General features: G+C 38.3%; 1 protein-coding gene across 2 annotated transcripts in view; it reads left to right on the plus strand.

The window, feature by feature from the left end:
* ADORA1 (adenosine A1 receptor) overlaps window positions 1-18,137 on the plus strand; it is a 134,510-nt gene that overhangs the window by 40,613 nt on the left and 75,760 nt on the right. The window lies entirely within an intron of this gene.

Genomic DNA, 18,137 nt, shown 5'->3' on the forward strand with positions numbered 1-18,137 from the left:
ATCATAAGTGATACTATAAAACAGTTAGACAGTCGACATTGGCAGCACTTTACATTAAAATAATAGAACACACATACTTTTCAGGTGTACATGGAATATTTACTAGTATTAACCACATACTAGCCTGGAAAATCCCATGGACCCGGAGCCTGGTAGGCTACCGTCCATGGGGTCTCAAAGAGTCAGACACGACTGAATGACTTCACTGGGGCACAAAACAAATCTCAGTAATTTTGTTGTTCAGTTGCTAAGTCCTGTCCAACTCTTTGCAACCCCATGGACTGCAGCGTGCCAGGCTTCTTTGTTCATCACTATCTCCCTGAGATTGCTCAAACACATGTCCATTGATTTCGTGATGCCATCCAACCATCTCATTCTCTGTTGCCCTCTTCTCCTCCTGCCCACAATCTTTCCCAGCATCAGGTTCTTTCCCAATGAGTTGGCTTGTCTCATCATGTGGCTAAAGTACTGGGGCTTCAGTTTCAGCATCAGTCCTTCCAATGAATATTCAGGGTTGATTTCCTTTAGGATTGACTGATTTGGTCTCCTTGCTGTCCAAGGGACTCTCAAGATTCTGCTCCAGCATCACAGTTTGAAAGCATCAGTTCTTCAGCACTCAGCCTTCTTTATGTTTTCACTTTTTTCTCTTCTATTTGCTATGAAATGATGGGACCAGATGCCATGATCTTTGTTCTTTGATTGTTGAGTTTTGAGCCAGCTTTTTCCACTCTCCTCTTTCACTGTCATCAAGAAGCTGAAGAAGTTCCTCAAGAAGTTCTTCTTTACTTGCTGCTCTTAGCATGGTATCATCTGCATTTCTGAAGTTGCTGATATTTCTCCCAGCAATCTTGATTCCAGCTTGTGATTCATCCAGCCCAGCATTTCACATGATGTGTTCTGCATAGAATTTAACAGGGTGACAATATACAACCCTGATGTATTCCTTTCCCAATTTTGAACCAGTCCATTTTTCCATGTCTGATTCTAATTGTTGCTTCTTGACCTGCATACAGGTTTTTCAGGAGTCAGGTAAGGTGATTTGGTATTCTCATCTCTTTAAGAATTTCCCACAGTTTGTTGTGACAACAAACTGTGGAATCACAATTTCCAGAGTGTGGAAAGCCTTTAGTGTAGGCTTTGGTGTAGTCAGTGAAGTAGATGTTTTTCTGGAATTCCCTTGCTTTCTCTATGATCCAGTGAATGTTGGCAATTTGATCTCTGGTTCCTCTGCCTTTTCTAAATGCTCACATTACTGTTGAAGCTAAGTTTGAAGGATTTTGAAAATGACCTTGCTGGAATGTGAAATGAGAGCAATTGTATAGTAGTTTGAACATTCTTTTTGCCCTTCTTTGGGACTGGAGTAAAAACTGACATCTTCCTGCCCTTGTGGCTGCTGCTGAGTTTTCCAAATTTGCTGGCATGTTGAGTACAGTACTTTAAGAGCAGCATCTTTTAGGATTTGAAATAGCTCAGCTGGAATTCCAGCAACTCCACTAGCTTTGTTCATAGTAATGCTTCTTAAGGCCCATTTGATGTCACACTCCAGAATGCCTGGCTCTAGGTAAGTGACCACACCACTGTGGTTAACTGCATCATTAAGATCTTTTTTATACAGTTCTTCTGTGTATTCTTGCCACCTATTCTTAATCTCTTCTGCTTCTGTTAGGTTTTTGCCATTTCTGTCCTTTATTGTGCCCAGTTTTCATGAAATATTTCCTTGGTATTTCCAATTTTCTTGAAAAGATATCTAGTCTTTTCAATTTTATTGTTTTCCTCTATTTCTTTGCATTGTTCACGTAGGAAGTCTTTATTTTCTCTCCTTGTTTTTCTCTAGAACTCTGCATTCAGTTGGGTATATCTTTCCATTTCTCCTTTGCTTTTCACTTCTCTTCTCTTGTCAGCTCAATCACTTTGCCTTCTTACATTTCTTTTTCTTTGTAATGTTTTTGTTATGAACCTCTGTCCATAGATCTTCAGGCACTCTGTCTATCAGACCTAAACCCTTGAATCTATTTGTCACTTCCACTGTATCATCATAAGGGATTTGATTTAGGTCATACCTGAATGTCCTAGTGCTTTTCCCTACTTTCTTCAATTTTAGTCTGAATTTTGCAATATGGAGGTAGTGCAATAAGATATGAGCCACAGTCAATTCCAGGTCTTCTTTTTGCTGACTGTATGTAGCTTCTCTCTCGTTGGCTTCAAAGAATGTAATCAATATAATTTCAGTATTCAAAAAATTCAAGGGTATAGAAATTATTTTAAACATTTGCTCTGAGCACAATGGCATGAAACTTAAAATCAACCACAGAAAAGCAAATGGGGGTGGGGAAGTGATTACATGGAGGCTGTTATTTCATTTTAATAATGCAACTAAAAAACTAATGGAACAGCAAAAAAAAAAGAAAAAAATCAATAAGGGGGTTAAAAAATTCCCTAAGGTAAATGGCAATGAAAACACAACCATACAAAACCTATGGGATACAACAAAGCAGTTATTAGAGGGAAGTTCATAGAAATACACGCTTTCTTTCAAAACAAGAACAATTTCAAATAAACAACCAAAACAACCACCTGAGAAAGCTAGAAAAAGAGTTAAAACCTAAAGTTAGCAAAAGGATGTAAATAATAAAGATCAGAGAGGAGATAAATAAAATAGATTTAAAAAAATAGAAAAAATCAATAAAATAAAGAACTGATTCTTTGATTGAGTAGACAAAACTGATAATCCCCTCACTGGAATCAGCAATGAGAAAAGAGAGAGAATCCAAATAAATAAAATAATAAGTGAAAAATGAGCAATATCAACTAATACTGCAGAAAAGCAAACAAGCAAACAAACAAACATAAAAAGCATGAGAATATAATGAACAGTTATATGCTAACAAATTTGACTACCTAGAAGAAATGGACAATGGAAATGTACAGTCTAGCCAAGTTGAGTCAAGAAGTAGATAGTCTGAACAGACTAATCACTAGAAATGAAATAAATGAAATAAAACCTGTAATTTAATTTTGTTTATACAAACAAAAGTCCAAGACCAGATGACTGTACCGGTGAATTCTTGGAGACATACAGAAAAAACTTGTACTAATCATTCTCTAACTCTTCCAAAAGATTGAAGAGAAGGCAACACTTTCAAAGACATTCTATGAAGCCATCATCATTCTGACACCAAAACCAAAGAGCCTACCAAAAAATGAAAATTACAGGCAAATATCTTTGATTAATGTAAATGTAAAAATTCTCACTAAAATATTAGCAAAATGAATCCAACAACACATAAAAAAGATCATACAGCATGATCAAGTGGGATTCATCCCAAGTTCACAAGGATGGTTCAATATGCATAAATCAATCTATGTGATATACCACATCAACAAAAGAAGACAAAAACCACATGATCATCGCAATAAATGCAGAAAAATCACTTGCATGGTAAAAACTCTTAAAGTTCATATAGGGAGACTATGTCTCAACACAATAAAAGCTATTTATAACACAAACACTTGGAGGATAAACAATGTTATTAATTAATCAATGGATCAGTGAAGAAATCAAAGAGAAAATAAAATATACTTAGAGACAAATGACAACAAAAATACAGCAATCCAAAACCTATTGGATAAGGAGAAGCAGTTCTAAGAGAAAATTTTATAGCAATACACTACTTCAAGAAACAATAAAAATCTCAAACAACCTATCCTTACACCTAAAGCAACCAAAGATAAAAGAACAAATAAAACACAAAGTAGTAGCAGGGAAGAAATCATAAAAATCAGAGCAGAAATAAATGGGATGGAAATACCAGACCACCTTATCTGCCTCCTGAGAAACCTGTATGCAGGTCAAGGAACAACAGTTAGAACCAGACATGGGACAATGGATGGGTTCAAAATTGGGAAAGGAGTACGTTAAGTCTGTATATTGTCACCCTGCTTATTTAACTTCTGTGCAGGGTATATCATGTGAAATGGCAGGCTGGATGAAGCACAAGCTGGAATCAAGATTGCCAGGAGAAATATCAATAACCTCAGATATACAGAGGACAACACCCTTATGGCAGAAAGTGAAGAGGAACTAAAGAGCCTCTTGATCAAAGTGAAAGAGGGGAGTGAAAAAGCTGACTTAAAACTCAACATTTAAAAAGTTAAGATCATGACATCTGGTCCCATCACTTCATAGCAAATAGATGGGATACAATGGAAACAGTGACAGACTTTATTTTCTTGGGCTCCAAAATCACTGCAGATGGTAACTGCAGCCATGAAATTAAAAGATGCTTAAAAGACGCTCCTTCAAAGAAAAGCTATGGCAAACCTAGACAACATATTAAAAGCAGAGATGTCACTTTGCTGACAAAGGTCTGTATAGTCAAAGATATGGTTTTTCCAGCAGTCATGTATAGATGTGAGAGTTGGGCCATAAAGAAAGCTGAGCACTGAAGAATTGATGCTTTTGAACTGTGGTGTTGGAGAAGACTCTTGAGAGTCCCTTGGACTGCAAGAAGATCAAACCAGTTAATCATAAAGGAAATGAAACCTGGATATTCATTATGACTGATGATAAAACTGAAACTCCAATACTCTGGCCACCTGATGTGAAGAGCCAGTTCACTGGAAAAGATGCTGATGCAGGAAAGAAGGTAGTAGGAGAAGGAGATGACAGAAGATGAGATGGTTGGATGGCATCACCAACTCAATGGACATGAGTCTGAGTAAGCTCTAAGAGATGGTGAAGGACAAGGAAGCTTGACATGCTGCAGTTCATGGGGTCCCAAAGAGTTGGACATGACTGAGCAACTGAACAACAGCAAGAAGAAGAAATGGACAAAGTCTTAGAAAGATACATCCTTTCAAGGCTGAACCAGGAAGAAATAGAAAACATGAAAAAACTAATTAGAAGTACTGAAATTGAAACTGTGATTAAAATTCTTCCAACAAAAAGGGCAAGGGACATGTGGCTTCATAGCTGAATTCTATCAAACATTTGGAGAAAAGTTAACACCTAGCCTACTGAAACTCTTCAAAAATTTGCAAAGAAAAGAATACTCTCAAGCTCATTCTACAAGGCCACCATCATGCAATACCAAAATTAGACGAAGATATCACACAAAAAAGAGAACATTACAGACCATATCACTGATGGGCATAGATGTAAAAATCCTCACAAAAATACTAGCAAACTGAATCCAACAACACATTAAAAAGATCATATACCTTGATCAAGTGGAATTTATCCAAGAGATGCAAGAATTCTTCAATATATGCAAATCAATCAGTGTGATACACTACATTAACAAATTAAAGAATAAAAATCAAATGATCATCTCAATAGATGCAGAAAACACTTTTGACAAAGCTCAACAGTAATTTATAATAAATTTTTTTAAAAAACCTTTCAGAAAGTGGGCTTAGAGGAAACCTGAAAGCGTTAGTCACACAGTCATGCCTAGCTCGTTGCAACCCCACGGACTGTAGCCCACTAGGCTCCTCTGTCCATGGAATTCTCCAGGCAAGAATGACCTAGGGATAGAACCTGGGTCTCCTGCCTTGCAGGCAGATTCTTTACCATTTGAGCCATGAGGACACCTACCTCAAGATAATAAAGGCCATATACAACACACCTACAGCTAACATCATATTCAATGGTGGAAAGCTGAAAGCATTTCCTGTAAGACCAAGAATGAGACAAAAATGTCCCCTCCTTCCAATTTTATACAACATAATTTTGGAATTCCTAGCCACATCTATCAGAGAAGGAAAAGAAGTTGAAAAAAAAATTCAAGTTGGAAACAAACAAGTAAAACACTCACTGTTTGCAGATGACATGGTACTATACACAGAAAATCCTAGAGATGCTATCAGAAAACTTCTACAGCTCATCAATGGTTTTGGTAACGTTGCAGGATATAAAATTAATATACAGAAATCTCTTGTATTCATATACACTAACAATGAAAGAGCAGAAAGAGAGATTAAGGAAACAATCTCATTTACCATTGCAACAATGACAACAACAAAAAATACCTAGGAATAAACTTACCTAAGTGGCGAAAAGCCTATAGTCAGAAAACTGTAAGACTCTGATGAAAGAAATCAAAGATGAAACAAACAGGAGAAATATATATCATATACCTGGATGAGAAGAATCAATATTGTGAAAATGACTATACTATCCAAAGCAATATAAAGATTCAGTGCAATCCCTATCAAAATACCAATGACATTTTTCATAGAATCAGAATAAAAATGTTTGCAATTTGTATGGAAGCAAAAGACCTCCAATAGCCAAAGCAGTCTTGAGCACAGAGCTGGAGGAAGAAGGTTCCCTGACTTCAAACTCTTCTACAAAGCTACAGTAATCAAACAAGTATGCCACTGGCACAAATACAGAAATAAATATCAATGGAACAGGATGGAAAACCAAGAGAAAAGCCCATGCAAGTATGATGACCTAATGTTTGATGAAGGAGGCAAGACTATACAATGGAGAAATGACAATCTTTTCAATAAGTGGTGCTAGGGAAACTGGACAGCTACACATGAAGGAATAAAATTAGGACACTCCCTAATACCATACACAAAATAATCTCAAAATGGATTAATGAACTAAATGTCAGGCCAGATACTATAAAACTCTTAGAGGAAAATATAGGTAGAACACTCTGTGATGTAAATCATAGCAAGATCTTTTTCAATCCACTGTTTAGAGTAATGAAAATAAAAATAAACAAATAGGACCTAAGTGAAAGTGAAGTAGCTCAGTCGTGTCTGACTCTTTGTGACCCCATGGACTATAGCCTACCAGGTTCCACCATCCATGGTATTTTCCAGGCAAGAATACTGTAGTAGGTTGCCATTTCCTTATCCAGGATATCTTCCTGACCCAGGGATTTAACCCAGGTGTCCCTCTTTGTAGGCAGACACTTTACCATCTGAGCCACCAGGGAAGTCCCCAAATAGGACCTAATTAAATGCAAAAGCTTGTGCACAGCAAAGGAAAGCATAAACAAAAGGAAAAGACAACCCTCAGAATGGGAGAAAACATTTGCAAGTGAAGCAACAGATATGGGACTAATCTCCAAAATATATAAAAACAACATGCAGCTCAATTAAAAAAAAAATCGTGGAAATCCTAAATAGACATTTCAACAAAGAGACATACGGGTGACCAACAAACACATGAAAAGGTGCTCAAAATCACTAATTATAAGAGAAATGCAAAGCAAAACTACAATGAGGTATCACTTCACACTGGTTAGAATGGCTATCATCAAAAAGTTCACAAATGATAAATGCTGGAGAGAGTGTGGAGAAAAGGGAACTCTCTTACATTGTTGGTGGGACGGTAACTTGGTACAGCCACTATGGAGAACAGTATGGAACTGCCTTGAAAAGAAACTATAACTAGAGCTACCATATGACCCAGCAATTCCACTTCTAGGCATATCCAGAAAAAAAAAACAATAATTCAAAAGGATGCATGCACCTGATGTTCCTGTGGCACCATTTACAATAGCCAAAAAAAGGAGGCAGCCTAAATGTCCATCAATGGAGGAATGGATAAAGAAGTTGTGGTGCATATATACAACAGAATATTATTCAGCTATAAAAGGAAAGAAATTGAGCCAGTTGTAGTGATGTGGATGGATCTAGAGACTGTCATACAGAGTGAAGTAAGTCAGAAAGAGAAAAATAAATATTGTTTGATATCACTTATATGTGAAATCTAGAAAAATGGTACAGTTCAGTTCAGTTCAGTCACTCAGTCATGTCCAAATCTGTGACCCCATGGACTGCAGCACACCAGATCTCCCTGTCCATCACCAACTCCCGGGGTTTACTCAAATTCATGTTCATCGAGTCAGTGATGCCATCCAACCATCTCATACTCTGTTGTCCCCTTCTCCACCCACCTTCAATCTTTCCCAGCATGAGGGTCTTTTCCAATGAGTCAGTTCTTCCCATCAGGTGTCCAAAGAACTGGAGTTTCAGCTTCAGCATCAGTCCCTCTAATGAATACCCAAGACTGATCTCCTTTAGGATGGACTGGCTGGATCTCCTCGCAGTCCATGGGACTCTCAAGAGTCTTCTCCATCACCACAGTTCAAAAGCATCAATTCTTTGGCGCTCAGCTTTCTTTATAGTCCAACTGTCACATCCACACGTGACTACTGGAAAAAGCATAGTTTTGACTAGACTCACTTTTGTTGGCAAAGTAATGTCTCTGCTTTTTAATATGCTGTCTAGGTTGGATATAGCTTTTCTTCCAAGAAGCAAGTGTCTTTTTATTTCATGGCTGGTCACCATCTGCAGTGATTTTGGGGCACCAAAAAATAAAGTGTGCCACTGTTTCCACTGCTTCCCCATCTATTTGCCACAAAGTGATGGGACCAGATGCCATGATCTTAGTTTTCTGAATGTTGAGTTTTAAGCCAACTCTTTCATGCTCCTCTTTCACTTTCATCAAGAGGATCTTTAGTTCTTCACTTTCTGCCATAAGGGTGGTGTCATCTGCATCTGAGGTTATTGGAATTTCTCCCCACAATCTTGATTCCAACTTGTGCTTCATCCAACCCAGCGTTTCTCATGATGTACTCTGCATTTAAGTTAAATAAGCAGGGTGACAATATACAGCCTATACAGCCTTAACGTACTCCTTTCTCTATTTGGAACCAGTCTGTTGTTCCATGTCCAGTTCTAACTGTTGCTTCCTGACCTGGATATACGTTTCTCAGGAGGCAGGTCAGGTGGTCTGGTATTCCCATCTCTTTCAGAATTTTCCACAGTTTATTGTGATCCACACAGTCAAAAGCTTTGTTGTATTCAATAAAGGAGAAGTAGATGTTTTTCTGGAACGCTCTTGCTTTTTCAATCACCCAATGGATGTTAGCAATTTGGTCTCTGGTTCCTCGACCTGTTCTAAATCCAACCTGAACATCTGCAAGTTCTCAATTCACATGCTGTTGAAGCTTGTCTTGGAGAATTTTGAGCATTACTTTACTAGTGTGTGGGATGAGTACAATTGTGTAGTAGTTTGAGCATTCTTTGGGTTTGCAGTGAAAACTGACGTTCTCCAGTCCTGTAACCACTGCTGAGTTTTCCAAATTTGCTGGTATATTGAGTGCAGTACTTTCACAGCATCAACTTTTAGGATTTGAAATAGCTCAACTGGAATTCCCTCACCTCCCCTAGCTTTGTTCATAGTTGTGCTTCCTAAGGCCCACTTGATTTCACATTCCAGGATGTCTGGCTCTAAGTGAGTGATCACACCGTCGTGATTATCCTGGCCGTGAAGATCTTTTTTGTGTAGTTCTGTGTATTCTTACCACCTTTTCTGAATATCTTCTGCTTCTGTTAGGTCCATACCATTTCTGTCTTTTATTGTGCCCATCTTGGCATAAAATATTCCCTTTGTATCTCTAATTTTCTTGAAGAGATCTCTAGTCTTTCCCATTCTATTGTTTTCCTCTATTTCTTTGCATTGATCACTGAGGAAGGCATTCTTATCTCTCCTTGCTATTCTTTGGAACTCTGCATTCAAATGAATATATCTTTCCTTTTATACTTTGCCTTTTGCTTCTATTCTTTACACAGCCATTTGTAAGGCCTCCTCAGACAACCATTTCGCCTTTTTGCATTTCTTTTCTTGAAGGTTATTTTGACCCCTGCCTCGTGTACAATGTCACGAACCTCCATCCATAGTTCTTCAGGCACTCTAACAGATCTGATCCCTTGAATCTATTTGTCACTTCCAATGTATAACCATAAGGGATTTGATTTAGGTCATACCCTGAATGGTCTAGAGGTTTTCCCCACTTTCTTCAATTTAAATTTGAATTTGGCAATAAGGAGTTCATGATCTGAGCCACAGTCAGCTCCTGTTCTTTTTTTTTTTTTTTTTTTGCTGACTGTATAGAGCTTCTTCATCTTTGGCTGTAAAGAATATATCAATCTAAAAAATTAAAAAATAAAAAAAAAACAAATATATCAATCTGATTTGTGTATTGAGCACCTGGTGATGTCCATGTGTAGTCTTCTCTTGTGTTGTTGGAAGAGGGTGTTTGCTATGATCAATGTGTTCTCTTGGCAAAACTCTATTAGAGTTTACCCTGCTTCATTCTGTACTCCAAGGCCAAATTTGCCTGTTACTACAGGACTTCCTACTGTTGCATTCCAGTCCACTATAATGAAAAGGTAATCTTTTTGGGGGTGTTAGTTCTAGAAGGTCTTGTAGGTCTTCTTAGAACCAACCATTCACCTTCAGCTTCTTCAGCATTACTGGTCAGGACATAGATTTGGACTACTGTGATATTGAATGGTTTGCCTTGGAAATGAACAGAGATCATTCTGTCGTTTTTGAGATTGCATCCAAATACTGCATTTCAGACTCTTTTGTTGACTGTGATGGCTACTCCATTTCTTCTAAAGGATTCCTGCCCACAGTAGTAGATATAATGGTCATCTGAGTTAAATTCACCCATTCTAGTCCATTTTAGTTCACTGATTCCTAAAATGTTGATGTTTACTCTTGCCATCTCCTGTTTGAGCACTGTCAATTTGCCTTGATTCATGGACCTAACATTCCAGGTTGCTATGCAATATTGCTCTTTATAGCATCAGACTTTACTTCCATCACCAGTCACATCCACAACTGGGTGTTATTTTTGCTTTGGTTCTCTCTCTTCATTCTTTCTGGAGTTATTTATCCACTGATATCCAGTAGCATATTGGGCACTTACCCACCTGGGGAGTTCATCTTTCAGTGTCCTATCTTTTTGCTTTTTCATACTGTTCATGGGGTTCTCAAGCCAAGAATCCTGAAGTGATCTGCCATTCACTTCTCCAGTGGACCACGTTTTGCAGAACTCTCCACCATGACCCTTCCATCTTGGATGGCCCTACACAGCATGGCTCATAGTTTCATTGAGTTAGACAAGGCTGTAGTCCATGTGATTAGATTGGTTAGTTTCCTGTGATTGTGTTTTTCAGTCTATCTTACCTCTGATGGAGAAGGATAAGAGGCTTATGGAAATAACTGATGAATATAGATTCAAAAATCCTTAACAAAATTCTAGCAAACAGAATCCAACAACATATTTAAAATATCATACATCATGACCAAGAGGGCTTTATCCCAGGGATGCAAGGATTCTTTAATATCCACAAATCAATTAATGTGATACACCACATTAACAAATTGAAAGATAAAAACCATATGATTATCTCAATAGATACAGAGAAAGCCTTTGACAAAATCCAACATCCATTTATGATAAAAAAAACCCTCCAGAAAACAGGAGTAGAAGTAACATACATCAGCATAATAAAAGCCATATATGATAAACCCACAGCAAACATTATCCTCAATGGTGAAAAATTGAAAGCATTTCCCCTAAAGTCAGGAACAAGACAAGGGTGCCCACTCTCACCACTACTATTCAACATAGTTTTGGAAGTTTTAGCCACAGCAATCAGAGAAGAAAAAGAAATAAAAGGAATCCAGATTGGAAAAGAAGAAGTAAAACTCTCCCTGTTTGCAGATGACATGATCCTCTACATAGAAAACCCTAAAGACTACACCAGAAAATTACTAGAGCTAGTCAATGAATATAGTAAAGTTGCAGGATACAAAATTAACACACAGAAATCCCTTGCATTCCAATACACTATCAATGAGAAAACAGAAAGAGAAATTAAGGAAACAATTCCATTCACCATTGTGACGAAAAGAATAAAATACTTAGGAATAAATCTACCTAAAGAAACAAAAGACCTGTATATAGAAAGTGATAAAACACCGATGAATGAAATCAAAGATGACAAATCAAATAAATGGAGACATATACCATGTTCATGGATCAGAAGAATCAATATAGTGAAAATGAGTATACCACCTAAAGCAATCTATAGATTCAATGCAATCCCTATCGAGTTACCAATAGTATTTTTCACAGAACTAGAACAAATAATTTCACAATATGTATGGAAATACAAAAAGCCTCAAATAGCCAAAGCAATCTTGAGAAAGAATGGAACTGGAGGAATCAACCCGCCTGGCTTTAGACTATACTACAAAGCTACAGTCATCAAGACAGTATGGTACTGGCACAAAGACAGAAATATAGATCAATGGAACACAATAGAAAGCCCAGAGATAAATCCACGCACCTATGACAGCTTATCTTTAACAAAGGAGGCAAGAATATACAGTGGAGAAAAGACAATCTCTTTAACAATTGGTGCTGGGAAAACTGGTCAACCACTTGTAAAAGAATGAAACTAGAACACTTTCTAACACCATACACAAAAATCAACTCCAAATGGATTGAAGATCTAAACATAAGGCCAGAAACTATAAAACTCCTAGAGGAAAACATAGGCAAAACACTCTCCGACATAAATCACAGCAAGATACTCTATGACTCACCTCCCAGAATACTGGAAATTAAAGTGAAAATAAACAATTGGGACCTAATTAAACTTAGATGCTTTTGCACAAGGAAGGAAACTATAAGCAAGGTGAAAAGACAGCCTTCAGAATGGGAGAAAATAAGAGCAAATGAAGCAACTGACAAAGAATTAATCTCAAAAATATACAAGCACCTCATGCAGCTCAATTCCAGAAAAATAAATGACCCAATCAAAAAATGGGCCAAAGAACTAAACAGACATTTCTCCAAGGAAGACATACAGATGGCTAGGAAGCACATGGAAAGATGCTCAACATCACTCACTATCAGAGAAATGCAAATCAAAACTGCAATGAAGTACCATCTCACTCTGGTCAGAATGGCTTCTATCAAAATGTCTATAAACAATAAATGCTGGAGAGGGTGTGGAGAAAAGGGAACCCTCTTACACTGTTGGTGGGAATGCAAACTAGTACAGCCACTATGGAGAACAGTGTGGAGTTTCCTTAAAAAACTGGAACTAGCACTGTCATACGACCCAGCAATCCCACTGCTGGGTGCACACACCCAGGAAACCAGAATTGAAAGAGACACTTGTACCCCAGTGTTCATCACAGCACTGTTTACAATGGCCAGGACATGGAAGCAACCTGGATGTCCATCGGCAGAAGAATAGATAAGAAAGCTGTGGTATATATACACAATGGAATATTACTCAGCCATTAAAAAGAATGCATTTGAATCAGTTCTCATGAGGTGGATGAAACTGGAGCCTATTATACAGAGTGAAGTAAGTCAGAAAGAAAAACACCAATGCAGTATATTAACACATATTTATGGAATTTAGAAATATAGTGATGATGACCCTATATGCGAGACTTCAAAAGAGACAGAGATGTCAAGAACAGTCTTTTGGACTCTGTGGGAGAAGGCAAGGGTGGGATGATTTGTGAGGGTAGTGTTGATACATGTATATTATCATATGTGAAGCAGATCACCAGTCCGGGTTTGATGCATGAGACAGGGTGCTTGGGGCTGGTGCACTGGGATGACCCTGGGGGGATGGTGAAGGAGGTGGGAGGGAGGTTCTGGATGGGGAACACGTGTGCGCCTGTGGCTGATTCATGTCGATGTTTGGCAAAACCCACTACAATATTGTAAAGTAATTAGCCTCCAGTTAAAATTAATTAATTAATTAAAAAAATAAAATGCAAATTAAACTTTTAAAAAAATGAGGCTTATGGAAGCTTCCTTATAGGAGAGACTGACTGAGGGGAAAACTGGGTCTTGTTCTGATGGGCAGGGCCATGCTCAGTAAATCGTTAATCCAATTTTCTGTTGATAGGTGGGGCTATGTTCCCTCCCTGTTATTAACCTGGGGCCAAATTATGGTGGAAGTAATGAAAACAATGGGGACCTACTTCAAAAGGTCCCATGCATGCACTGCTACACTCAGTGCCCCCAACCCTGTAGCAGACCACCTCCGACCCATGCCTCTGCCAGAGACTCCTGGACACTCACGGGCAAGTCTAGGTCAGTCACTTGTGGGGTCACTGCTCCTTTCTCCTGGGTTCTGGTGCAGCCAGAGTTCTGTTTGTGCCCTCCGAGAGTCTGTTTCCCAGTCCTGTATAAGTTCTGGTAGCTCTATGGTGGGGTTAATGGCAACCTCCTCCAAGAGGGCTTATGTCATACTCAAATCTGCTGTACCCAGAGCCCCCGCCCCTGCAGCAGTCCACTCCTGACCAGTACCTCCTCAGGAGTGGCAGCTGCACAGCGCTGGAGTGAGGATGTACCCCACGTTAAAGGCAGAGAAGCCCCAGCAAGATGGTTGATGCTGGAGCTGTGGCTGCATGACCCTGTAGTGGTGGTTACATGGCGCTGGAGCCACTGTGAGGAGATACCCCGTGTCCAAGGGCAAAGGAGAAGCTCCAGTAAGACTGTAGGAGTGCTGAAATCACGTTTAGAATCAAACCCCATACCCACCAGAGAAGCTCAGAGGGCTCACACAAACCTTGTGCACACCAGGACCCAGAGACCCCAGAGACTGAGACAAAAAAATGGTAGAGTTGAACTTATTTGCAAAGTAGAAGTAGAGTTACAGATGTAGAAAACAAATTTAAGGTTACCACGGGGGGATGGGGTGTGGACAAACTGGGAAATTGGGATTGACATATATGGCGGTGGTGATTTAGTCGCTAAGTTGTGTCAGACTCTTTGTGACCCCATGGACTGTAGCCCACCAGGGGCTTCTGTTCATGGGATTTTCCAGGCAAGAATACTGGAGTGGGTTGCCATTTCCTTCACCAGGGAATTTTCCCCACCCAGGGATTGTACCTGGATCTCCTGCATTGCAGGAAGATTCTTTACCAGGGAAACCTGATCTATGCATAAAATGGATAACTAATGAGAATCTGTTGTATAGCACAGGGAACTCTACTCAATGATCTGTGGTGACCTAACAGAGGAGGAAATCTGAAAAGCAGTTGATATATGTGTGTGTGTCTGTGTATCTGACTCACTTTGATCTCCAGAAGAAGCTAACACAACACTGTAGAGCGACTATACTATAACTAAAAACTTAAAATAAAATGGGAGCTAATTATGAGAAAGTGACAGCCAATATAGTACTCAACAATGAAAACGTGAAAGCCCTCCTGCTAAAATCTGCAATGAGACAAGGATGGCCACTGTCACCACTTCTTTTCAATATAGTAATGGAAGTCATAGCCACAGAAAACAGAGAAGAAAAAGAAATAAAATATGTTCAAATTGGAAGGGAAGAGGTAAAGTTGTCATTATATGCAGGTGATAATATATTATATACAGAAAACCCAAAAGATTCCATGCAGAACTACCAGAATTGATAAATGAATTCAGAAGGCAGCAGGATACAATATTAACATGGAGAAATCAGTTCCATTTATTTATACTAACTTTAAGTAAAATCTCAGAAAGAGAATATCTAAAAAAAAAGCACCAATACCTTTTAAAATTACACTAAAAAAAGCCCTTAAACCTGAGAAGGTGAAAGAAATATGCTAAAAACTATAAAATATTAATAAAGGAAATTAAAGATGATTTAAAGAAATAGAAAGATATTCCATGCTCTTGGATTGGAAGAATTAATATTGTTAAAATGACCATACTACTCAAAACAATATACAGATTTAATGCAATCCCCATCAAATTACCCATGAAAGTTTTCACAGACTGGAACAAATAATCCTAAAATTTGTATGGAATCATAAAAAGCCTAGAATTGCCAAAGCAATTCTCAGGAAAAAGAACAAAGCAGGAGGCATAACCCACCCAGATTTCAGACAATACCACAAGGCTACAATAATCAAAACAGTGTGGTATTGGCACAAAAGCAACCATAAAGATCAATGGAACAGAATAGAGAGCCCAGGAAAAAACTTACACACATGGATAATTAATATTTAACAAAGGAGGCAAGAATATTCAATGGGGGAAAGACAGTCTTTTCAGCAAGTTGGGCTGGGAAAGTTGCACAACTGCATGTAAATCAATGTAGTTAGAACACATCCTCACACCATGCAGAAAAATAAACAATGGCTTAAACATCAGACAAGATACCATAAGATTCCTAGAAGAGAACATAGGCAATTATACTAAAGGTTTTTTAGGTCAGTCTCCCAAGGTAAAAGAAATAAAAACAAAAATAAACAAAAAGCACCTAATCAAACTTACAAGCTTCTGCATAGCAAAGGAATCTGTAAACAAAACAAAAAGACAACCTATGGAATGGGTGAAAATATTTGCAAACAATGAGATTAACAAGGACTTAATTTCCAAATACACAGAGCTCATGCAACTCAACAACAACAAAAAACAAGCAATCCAGTTGAAAAATGGGCAGAAGACACACAGATGGCCAATAAACACATGAAAAGGTGCTCAACATTGCTAATGATTAGAGAAATGCAAATTAAAACTACAACCCATTGAGGTTGTAGTTTTGATTTACATTTCTCTATACCACTCAGAGCGGCATTATTAAAAACTCTGCAAGTAACAAATGCTAGAGAGGATGTGGAGAAAATGGAACACTCCTACACTGTTGGTGGGAATGTAAGTTGGTGCAGCCACTATGGAAAACAGTATGGAGGTTCCTCAGAAAACTAAAAATAGATTTACCATATGATCCGCAATCCCACTCCTGGACATATATGTGAATGAAACTATAATTTAAAGAGATACACATACCCCTATGTTCATAGCAGCTCTATTCACAACAGCCAAGACATGGAGACAACCTAAATGTCCATTGATGTATGAATGGATAAGGAAGATATATATATGAGGGAATACTACTGAGCCATAAAAAAGGATGGAGTAACACCTTTTGCATTAACATGGGTGCAAGTAGAGATTATCATACTAAGTAAAGTAAGTAAGTCAGAAAAGGAAAGGCAAATGCCATATGATATCACTTGCATGTGGAATCTAAAATATGGACTTGTATACAAAGCAGAAACAAAATCACAGGAAGAGAGAACAGACCTGTGATTTCCAAGGGAGAGGGATGGGAGAGGATTGGACTGGGAGTTTGGGGTTAGTAGATGTAAACTATTACATGTAGAATAGACAGACAACAAAATCCTACTGTATACCACAGGGAATTATATCAATGTCCTGAGATAAGCCTTAATGGAAAAGTAATATAAAAAAGAATGGCTCAGTGGGAAAGAATCTGCATGCAATGCAGGAGACACAGGAGATGTGGGGTCGATCCCTGGATCGAGAAGATCCCCTGGAGGAGGGCATGGCAACCCACTCCAGTATTCTTACAGGAAAATTCCATGGACTGAGGAGCCTGGTGGGCTACAGTCCATAGGGTAGCAAAGAGTCAGACACAGCTGAAGCAACTGAACACATGAGCATATATACGTGTGTGTGTGTGCGTGTGTGTGTATCTTAATCACTTTGCTGCATAGCAGAAATAAACACAATATTATAGATCAACTACACTTCAATAAAAAAAGAAAGCAGACTAAAGTTGATGTGTTAAGCCTTCTAGTTAAGAAATTAAAATCACTATATATACCTGTCAGGGTGGCTATCATCAAAATCATCACAGATAAAAAATACTGGCAAGGATGTGGAGAAAAGGGAACCTAGTATACTATTGGTGGGAATGTAAATTTAGGTAGCCACTTGGGAAACAGTACGGAGTTTCCTCAAAAACTAAAAATAGAACTGTTTCATTATTTAGCAATTCTACTCTGAGTATCTATCAGAAGAAAACAAAAAACAAATTGAAAAGATGTATGTACTCCAATATTCATAGCAGTATTATTTGCAATAGCCAAAATAAGGAAGTAACTTAAATGCCCATCAAGAGATGAATGGATTAAAAAATATGTGGTGTGTGTGTGTATGTACAAAATATATATAATGGAATATTACTCAACCATAAAAAAGAATGAAAATCTGACATTTGTTTCATTGCCTTTTAACTGAGAGTGGTTCCTCTGCTTCTTCATTTTACTTCTATTTCTCTTACTCTGTGAGTTTAGGAGAAAGTTATCGACTGTAGTCTTAGACAGTTATTTACATGCAGCAGTGTCCTTGTGTAACCTGTGTGGCTTTAATATTTTTGGCATGAGGACTGCTTTTAGTCTGGATGCCTTCTGCCTCTTTCCTCAGCATGCCCTGGCCGTTATCCCCTTCACAGGGGATGTGCAGATGTAGGGGCTT

Source organism: Dama dama, chromosome 14, assembly GCF_033118175.1.
Source record: "Dama dama isolate Ldn47 chromosome 14, ASM3311817v1, whole genome shotgun sequence".
NCBI lineage: Eukaryota > Metazoa > Chordata > Mammalia > Artiodactyla > Cervidae > Dama > Dama dama.